The sequence below is a fragment of the Lactuca sativa genome, chromosome 5 (assembly GCF_002870075.4).
Source record: "Lactuca sativa cultivar Salinas chromosome 5, Lsat_Salinas_v11, whole genome shotgun sequence".
Taxonomy (NCBI): domain Eukaryota; kingdom Viridiplantae; phylum Streptophyta; class Magnoliopsida; order Asterales; family Asteraceae; genus Lactuca; species Lactuca sativa.
This window is the reverse complement of record NC_056627.2, coordinates 328,546,516-328,555,874: the sequence shown is the minus strand read 5'-3', so window position 1 is coordinate 328,555,874 and position 9,359 is coordinate 328,546,516.

The window sequence follows — 9,359 nt, the reverse complement described above, 5'->3', positions numbered from 1 at the left end:
ATTATAATAATCCAAAACCTCATGGAGGCTCTTAGAATGGACGGTTTTGATGCCCTATGGATAATGATAGAGCTGGTTTGAATCAGATATTGATAAACCTTAGAGTTTGTATCAATCTGACAATCTAACAACTACATATATATAAATAGACTGCTAAGGTGAAGCCTAGAGCTACTTATTTCTCTCTCTAAAGTCGTCAATACTCTGCTCCTCTTACTCTTTAAAGATGAAATTCTCATCCCCTCTCATAGGGATCTTGAGTTTTACATAAACCCTAATTTGTGGGTTCTTCTTTTTGTTATTTGGTGTGTGGGTCTGATTCTATTAGACAGGTTCTCTTTTGGATCCTTCGTCTTGAAACTAAGCTAGCACGTACAATATCACAAAGAAGTCAACAAAAGGTTAGTAATTCCTTACTTATGTCGTGTTTCAAAATAAGATGATATAATAGCAAAACATAGATCATACATTGCATGTGGTCTTAGGTATATCAAGTTTTGATTTTTCCACTACCTATGTATTATGTACTTGATGCTAAGAATCCACAATAGTGGTATCAAAGCAATGTTGTTTTAATTATGGTACAAAACTTTATGAAAAGCAAAACTCGAAAGAAAACCTGTCAATCGCAGTCGCGATGCGCCCCTCGCCTAATGCCTATCGTGTTTTTAGGTTTTTAGGATTTTTGTTGATTTCAAAAAGCTGGGAATAAACCTCAATTTTATAAAATTGTTATGAATATTAAAATATGATAATTAATTTGAAATATTATTTAATTGGAATCTTAAATTTGATATTTAATTAATTATATTTGAATATTATTTAAACCAAATTAAAATTTGACACCATCAAATAGGAGTCATGACTCGGATAATAACTCACCATCTGACTCGGCTGCTGAGTGTGTGCAACTTGACCCACCGGAAAAAGACATGGATGGTAGCTCCAGGTCTGAATGTAGGGATGCTGAAATTTTTTAGGACAAAAGTGTCATTGAATGAGAAGGTGGTTGTGATGTGAATGATCATTGTAGTGTTGCAGACAATGATGGTGAAATCACAAAACTTGTGAGTTAAGTTGACTCAGCCGTAACACCGATTTGTGGATTATACCATTATAAGACCCTGTTTGATAGACATATTTCTAGGTCCAAAAGATCTTTCTGGTTGAATGGATCACAAAGACTGTTTGATTTGCACAAAAAATGGTCTTTCCCAGTATGATATGTATTTCCCAAAAAGCCCCAAAACCATATCTTTCTAGCTGAATGGGTTGGAAAATACAATTATGCCGCAAACCTCGCCTTTTTCTTTCTTGGATTATTAATTTCTTTTAAATATATTTTTTTATTTTTTATTGGATTATTATTTTTTTACTTGATTATTATATACTAATAAATATTATTTTTAATATATAATATTTATGAATTAATAAATATTATTTTATTGGATTATTAATTTCTTTTAAATAATTATTTTTTAATTTAATTTTTATGGATTAACGCTTTTTATTGGATTATTATATATTAATCACTATTGTAAAAATTTCGACTAGGTCCCGATTAATCTCTAGGCGCTACTCGACCGATTAGAGGGCGCCTAGCGATTAATCCCTACATACATAATGAATGAAACAATATAAAACGATGAAATTTTAACATTTTGAAGAAATTTTATCTTAATGGAAACTATTTGAGGCATGATTAGGGTTGTGTTAATCATATTAACCTATTTTGTTATGATATTAGTGGTATTTATGAACTTTTATATGATATTAGTCATATTTAATTTTTTAAAATTCAGCGAATTAGCAATTAATGGTCTCTGGTTAATCCTCCAATTAATCTTCGCCTAGCTGATTAATCGCTTAACCCCAGTCCACCGACTAGCTAACGTCGAACGTTTTTTACAACCTTGATATTAATAAATATTATTTATAATATATAATATTTATATATTAATGAATTTTACTTTATTGGATTATCAATTTCTTTTATTTATTTTTTTAATTCATTTTTATTAGATTAATTTTTTTAGACAACACCGCCATCATCCTAATTTATTTTCAAAAATCTCATCCATCCCATCATTATCGGACATAAACAAGGTCAAGAGTCACACGTTGGGTTATAAAAAAAGAAAAACTAAAATGACTAGAAATAATAACAATATAACATCAACTTGAAAAACAATAAACTAAAAACAACCTAATCGAATTTCTATTTGGAATATAATTGATCTATGTTTAATTACTTTGTATGAAAAAATATATTTGGATTTTTAGATGATTATTGTGTAATTTTGATTTTGTATGATAATTTGTATATTTTTATAATTATTCAGCAACTCCATCCATCACAGTACATAACAACAGGGTAATATGGTCATTTTTCATCATTCAGCACAGTTAGTGAGATATACAATCAAACATCATGATTTCTTTCCAAGTCAGAAAACTTTCTCAGACAACACTTTCCCGGACAACAACTATCAAATGGGACTTAATGTCACATCTAGCAAATTTAGGGTGGAAATTATATCCATGTACAAATGAACACTCTAAGTAACCTTGTTGCAATAGATTATTGTAATTCAAAAATGACAAAGTATATGAATACACATATGCATGCACTAAGAATCAAGTTCGTAATAACCTCTTAGAAACACAAATCCGAAAATCCTTCTTAATGGGCCATATAAAACCCGAGAACCCATATCTCCAAGACCAAAAACCTTATGTGAAGGGTGGGTGTTTTTGGCTACCCTAAAACTGAAAACCCCTTTGGATTCGGCTGGACATAAGGATCGAAAGCCCTTGGCTTTTGGTTGGAACAAGACCCAAGACTTTGACCTTGTAATGCCACCTCATTGACCATCAAACAACAATGCTTGGCAAGAAAATATCCTCCAAACTTCCCACACCATGCAAGCCTTTATACATCATTCTTCCATGCATAACCTCCAAATAACCAACAAATAAACATAAAGTCACACTCCCCCTCTCCTTTATAGTTCTCGGCTGAGAGGGTGGAGACTCTCCACTCTCTCCATTTCATTCCTACCTTAACATTTTCTTCACTCAAAAAGAAGCTCAAACATCTCCAAGTTCTACACCACCAAGCCGGTTCTAGAGTATTTGGTAAGCATTTTTGTGAATCTTAAGTGTTTTTGAGAAGGGACCAAATGCTCCACTTAATCAACCTCTAAAAGGGTTAGAAAACCCTAACACTAAGTATCAACACCAAAAACTAAAGAAGGTCCGAGAATAATACCTCAATACAATCTCTATGAGCTCAAAAACTACCAAAATCGCACCTCCTTCAGCCTCCTCTTGCCTTGAACACTTCCTTCTTGCAAAAACACCCACAAAAGGTTCAAGAATGGCCTCTCCTTCCTCACAAACACTCTAGATCTCTTAGGGTTTCTCTCTGGGGGTTGGTGGCCGCCAATGATGCCCTAAGACCCTTTAAATAGGTCTCAAACCCTGGAAATTAGGGTTTCATTAAACAGCATGGACTCGCCGAGTCCACTCATGAACTCGCCGAGTCCAGCTGTGAACTCGCATACGAAACCGCGACCATACTCGACGAGTCTAGACGCCAACTCGCCGAGTCTCCCCTCAACACCCAAAAATAAAAGAACAAAAATATAATACCTGGGAAACCGGATGTTACAATTCTCCCCCACTAGAATCAGACTTCACCCTCGAAGTCTCACTCTGCAAACAACTCTGGATGCTGCTCCCGCATCTCACGCACTGGTTCCCAAGTCAACTCCGACCCTTTCCGATGCTGCCACTGGACCTGCACCAGAGGCACTTCCTTGTTCCTCAAAACCTTGATCTTCCGATCCCTGATCGCCACCGGTCTCTCAGCATAATTCAGGTTCGCATCCACCTGAATATCTTCTAATGACACCACTGCCGACTCATCTCGCAACTGCGATACGTGGAAAGTGTCATGAATCTGCCCCAACTCTGCTGGCAACTCCAAACGATAGGCTACCCTGCCTACTCTCGCGATCACCCTGAAAGGACCAATATATCGGGGCCCCAACTTGCCGCACTTCCTGAATCGGATCACTCCTTTCCAAGGAGAGACCTTTAGGAGCACGAAGTCGCCGACCTGAAACTCGAGCTCGGACCGGCGTCTGTCCGCATAACTCTTCTGACGACTCTGAGCGGTCAACAACCTCTGTCTGACCTGCTGGATCTGCTCTGTTGTCTGAAGCACAATCTCGGTGCTGCCCATCACGCGCTGCCCTACTTCTCCCCATCAAATAGGGGTTCGACACCTCCTCCCATACAACAGATCAAAGGGTGGCATGCCAATGCTCGAATGATGGCTGTTGTTATAAGAAAACTCCGCCAAGGGCTAATACGTGCCCCAACTCCCGCCGAAATCCAACACACATGCCCGGAGCATGTCCTCGAGCGTCTGAATAGTCCGCTCACTCTGCCCATTAGTCTGTGGGTGGTATGCGGTACTAAAAGGCAGTTTCATACCCAATTCCTCATGAAACTTCTTCCAGAATCTGGAAGTGAAACGTACATCTTGATCTGAGACAATCGAGATCGGCACTCCATGCCGTGATACCACATTTCTCACGTACATCTCTGGCAACTTCTCCGCGGACGAGCTCTCACTAATGGCCAGGAAGTGAGCACTCTTCGTCAACCTATCCACAATCACCCAAATTGCATCGACACCCCTCGCGGTCCTTGGCAATTTGGTGATGAAATCCATGGTAATCTGTTCCCATTTCCACTCGGGAATCTATAATGGCTGCAGCTTACCATGTGGACGCTGGTGCTCGGCCTTCACCCTGCGACAGGTCAAGCACCTCTCTACAAACCATGCGACATCCCTCTTTATACAGGGCCACCAATGATCCTTTTTCAGGTCCAAATACATCTTAGTGGCCCCGGGATGGATCGAAAATTTCGATCGATGAGCCTCTTCCATCAAAATGGTACGCGTTCCGCCCACAGACGGTACCCATATCCGACCCTAAAATGTCATAAGCCCCCAGCTATCGGTAACTAATTCCGATACCATCCCGAAAACTCGCTCTCTCTTCTGGCTTTCTAGTTTCACAGCCTCAGCCTGGGCCCCACGAATAGCATACAACACCGGGGTCATCACTGTCAATCTCAAACAGACATCTCGAAATGGGGCGCCCTCCGCCCTATGACTCAAAGCATCGGCTACAACATTAGCCTTGCCTAGGTGGTACAGGATCTCACAATCATAATCCTTGACCACGTCCAACCACCTCCTCTAGCGCATATTCAGGTTGGGCTGATCCATCAAATACTTCAAGCTCTTGTGGTCCGTGTATATCGTACACCGGACCCCATACAGATAATGTCACCAGATCTTGATAGTGAACACTACTGCTCCCAGCTCCAAATCATGAGTGGGATATCTCGACTCATGAGGCTTAAGCTTCCTCGATGCATATGCAATCACATGCCCCCTCTGCATAAGCACCGCTCCCAAACTGGATATCGATGCATCACAATATACCACAAAATCTTCCATCCCTTCCGGAAGGGCTAACACTGGGGCTTCGCATAATTTCTGACGAAGTGTCTCGAACGAGGTCTGCTGCTCCGGACCCCAAGAAAACGCAACACCCTTCCGGGTCAACTTGGTGAGTGGCACGACGATCTTGGAGAAATCCTTAATAAATCTCCGATAATAGCCGGCCAAACCCAGAAAACTCCTGATCTCGGTGGGTGATCTCGGCACCTCCCACCTCATGACCGCCTCAATCTTGGCCGGATCGACCAATATCCCATTCTGGTTAACGAGGTGCCCTAGAAATTGAACCTCTCGTATCCAGAACTCACATTTGGAGAACTTGGCATAAAGCCTCTCCGATCTCAGAACTCCGAGGATCTCCCTCAAATGCTCCTCATGCTGCTATCTGGATCTCAAATACACCAATATGTCGTCGATGAACACGATCACTGAGCGATCTAACATCGGTCTGCACACCTTGTTCATGAGATCCATGAACACCGCCGGTGCGTTGGTGAGTCCGAAAGGCATCACCATGAACTCGTAATGCCCATAACGAGTCTGAAATGCTGTCTTCTGGATGTCCTCCTCCCGCACCCTCACCCGATGATAACCAAACCTCAAATCGATCTTGGAGAACCAAGATGCTCCCTGCAACTGATCGAACAAATCATCGATCCTCGGCAATGGGTAACGGTTCTTGACCGTTAGCTTATTCAGCTCACGATAATCAATGCACATCCGGAGCGATCCATCCTTCTTCTTGACAAAAAGGATAGGCGCCTCCATTGCGAACTGCTCGGCCTGATAAACCCCTTCCCCAACATCTCCTGAAGTTACGAGGATAACTCCTGCATCTCCGGAGGCGCAAGGCGATATGGCGCCTTGGCGATAGGCGCAGCTCTCGGAACCAATTCAATACCGAACTATACCTGCCTCTCCGGAGGCACACCCGGCAACTCCTCTGGAAAGACATCCGGAAACTCACGCACTATCGGGACCTCATCAACTGACGCATCCATCACATATGCCACAAATCCCCTACAGCCATGCTGTAGACTCTGTCTCGCTCTGGCGGCCGAACAAAATGCTGACCCCGAGTGTGTACCCTCGCCGTACACCGTAAGAACTCCCCCACTAGGGTCTCGAATCGTCACCAATTGACTCTCGCAATCTATCACAGCTCCATATCGGCTCAACCAATGCATACCCACTATAACACACACGTCCCCCATCGCGATCGGAACCAGATCTATCGGAAACTCCACACCGAAGATCTCAACGACACATCCTTGGATCACATCCGAAGCATACACTGCTCGCTCATCAGCTATGGAAACTCGTAGAGGCCGATCCAACGCCTCTCTACGGATACTAATATGCTAACTAAATGCTACGGAAACAAACGACCGACTCGCACCCGAGTCAAATAATACCAACGCAGGCACATAACTCACAAGAAAAGTACCTATGCATACTATCATATAAGCTTAAAAACTCAACTCAAATAAAAGATGGAAAGAGAATACATACCAACCACAACATCGGGCGCCGCGCGGACCTCCTCCGCGGTCAACTGAAATGCTCTCCCACGAGCCTTCGGGGCCTCGACCTTCACCGGCCGAGCCTCGGTAGTCTTAGCAGCAGGCGCAGATCCCTGAAGAAGTTGCGGGCATTCGGCCTTCCGATGACCGGTCTGGTAGCAATGAAAGCAAACTGAAAGTCCCTTGGGGCAATCCCTCGCGATATTCCCCTCCTTCCCACACTTGTAGCATACCCCAGCCCTGCACGACCCCTCATGACTCTTACCGCACTTCCTATAAGTGCGGCCCTTCGCGCCTCCAGATCTTGAATCAGCGGGTCTAGCCCGCTTGGCTGCCGGCTGAGACTGAGCCGGCCGCCGATCCACCCTCTGTGACTCGGCCTCCTCCCTGTCCTAAGTCTCCAACTCGATCTCCCTCTTCCGGGCATTTGCCTAGAGCTCAGCAAATGTCCAATAAGTCGAGTTCGCCACGAACTCACGAATATCTCTCCTCAGAACACTCAGATAACGGCTCATACGAGCCTGCTCAGATGACACCTGCTCAGGGCAAAACATCGCCCTCTCATGAAACTTCCTGGTGATCACTGCCACAGAATCAATACCCTGCTTGAGGGTCAAGAACTCCTGAATCAACCGTTCCTTCTCCACTGGGGGAACATAATCCTCTCTGAACATAGCGGTGAACCTCTCCCAGGTCACCTCAGAAATCTCAGCCAAAGTGAAGTTCGCCGTCACGAATTTTCACAAATCCTTCGCTCCTAGGCGGAGCTGGTTCAAGGCGAACCGAACCCTCAAGTGCTCCGGACAAGAACACATATAGAAACATCTCTCGATGTCAGAGATCCACCTCATAGAGGCAATCGGGTCCTGCGTCCCATCGAACTCTGGTGGCTTCGTGTTGTTGAACTCCCGGAACAACAACGAGTCACCTCCCTGAGGTCTAGCAGCAACAACAGCAGCAGTAGCTGCAGCTGTAGCAGCCTTTGTCAGCTCGGCGTACTGCTTATCAAAAGTCTCAATCAACGTGGTCTTGATGTCCCCAAACATCTCAGGAATCTCAGCCTGGATGGCAGAAACCACCTCCTCATGAATCAATCGACGGATCTTCTCGTCGCTGACACCACTGCTCTCAGGTGTGTGTCGGGTCCCAACCATGATGCCTCTGAAATACAACAAAAATTATCAGAGACTCGATCGAGCATACACAAACTCAATGACGCAACCATACTTGTCCTCTGTTGTCCAAAAGATTCTTACTTGGAATGGCCACTGATCCAGTGTCTTTAGTAGTACGGGCCCAGTACTACTGACCACACCGCATCAGTATTCACTCCAAGTCCTCCTCCTTGGATCTTGGATTACAAGTACTCTATTCTCATGAGCTCCTAACTGCTATCTACTCGCTCTCAAAGTCCTAATATGTACACCTAGCCTACTCTAGCATGCATAATGTAACATAACATATCTCATACATAATGTAAGGGTACTTTTTGTGGATTCACCGTTCGGGCGTTGGCTGATCGTACACACGGCTCTGCTCTGTTTGTCTCAAAACTCTTTTTATTCTTTTCAAAAATTTTACTTCATTATCAAAATTTTCCTCAAATCCCCAGTTTGAATTCAGATACGCCCGAAGATGCATCCGAATCCCTCAAACCAAGGCTCTGATACCAACTTGTAACAACGTGAATTTTCAAAACAATTTTTCATTTTTAAAACATACATTTACTCATAAAATATTGTCAAAACATATTGTATCAATTGTTATCATCACAAAACATCTCCCCAGAATCTCGAACATAAACTCCATAAGTGTGTACGAGTCATGCTGGTGCCTTCCCGCGCTCATCACTAGTACCTGAAACACATAACACAACAACTGTAAGCATAAATGCTTAGTGAGTTCCCCAAAATACCGCATACAACATATACGCCACTCGAGGCTATAATACGACCTTCCCGTCGATGTGTCTCAGCGGGACCCTCCAATCCCGTAGCTCGTTGGACCCTCTGGTCCGGTCATAGCTCGTTGGACCCTCCAGTCCGGTCTATAACATCATGCGCATACATATATCACATAGCACATAACTCATACATAACACATAAGACCCTCTGGTCAACACATAATACCACTCTAGGTAACGTATAGTGAGAAGACTCACCTCGATGTCTCGGTAAGTATCTGACTCAGTAGAAATGTGATCTAGCCTCTGCCTAATCACATAAAGTAAATACTCTCATAAATACAACTACACTCAACCCTAAAAGTCAACAAGGTCAACGGTCCAACTT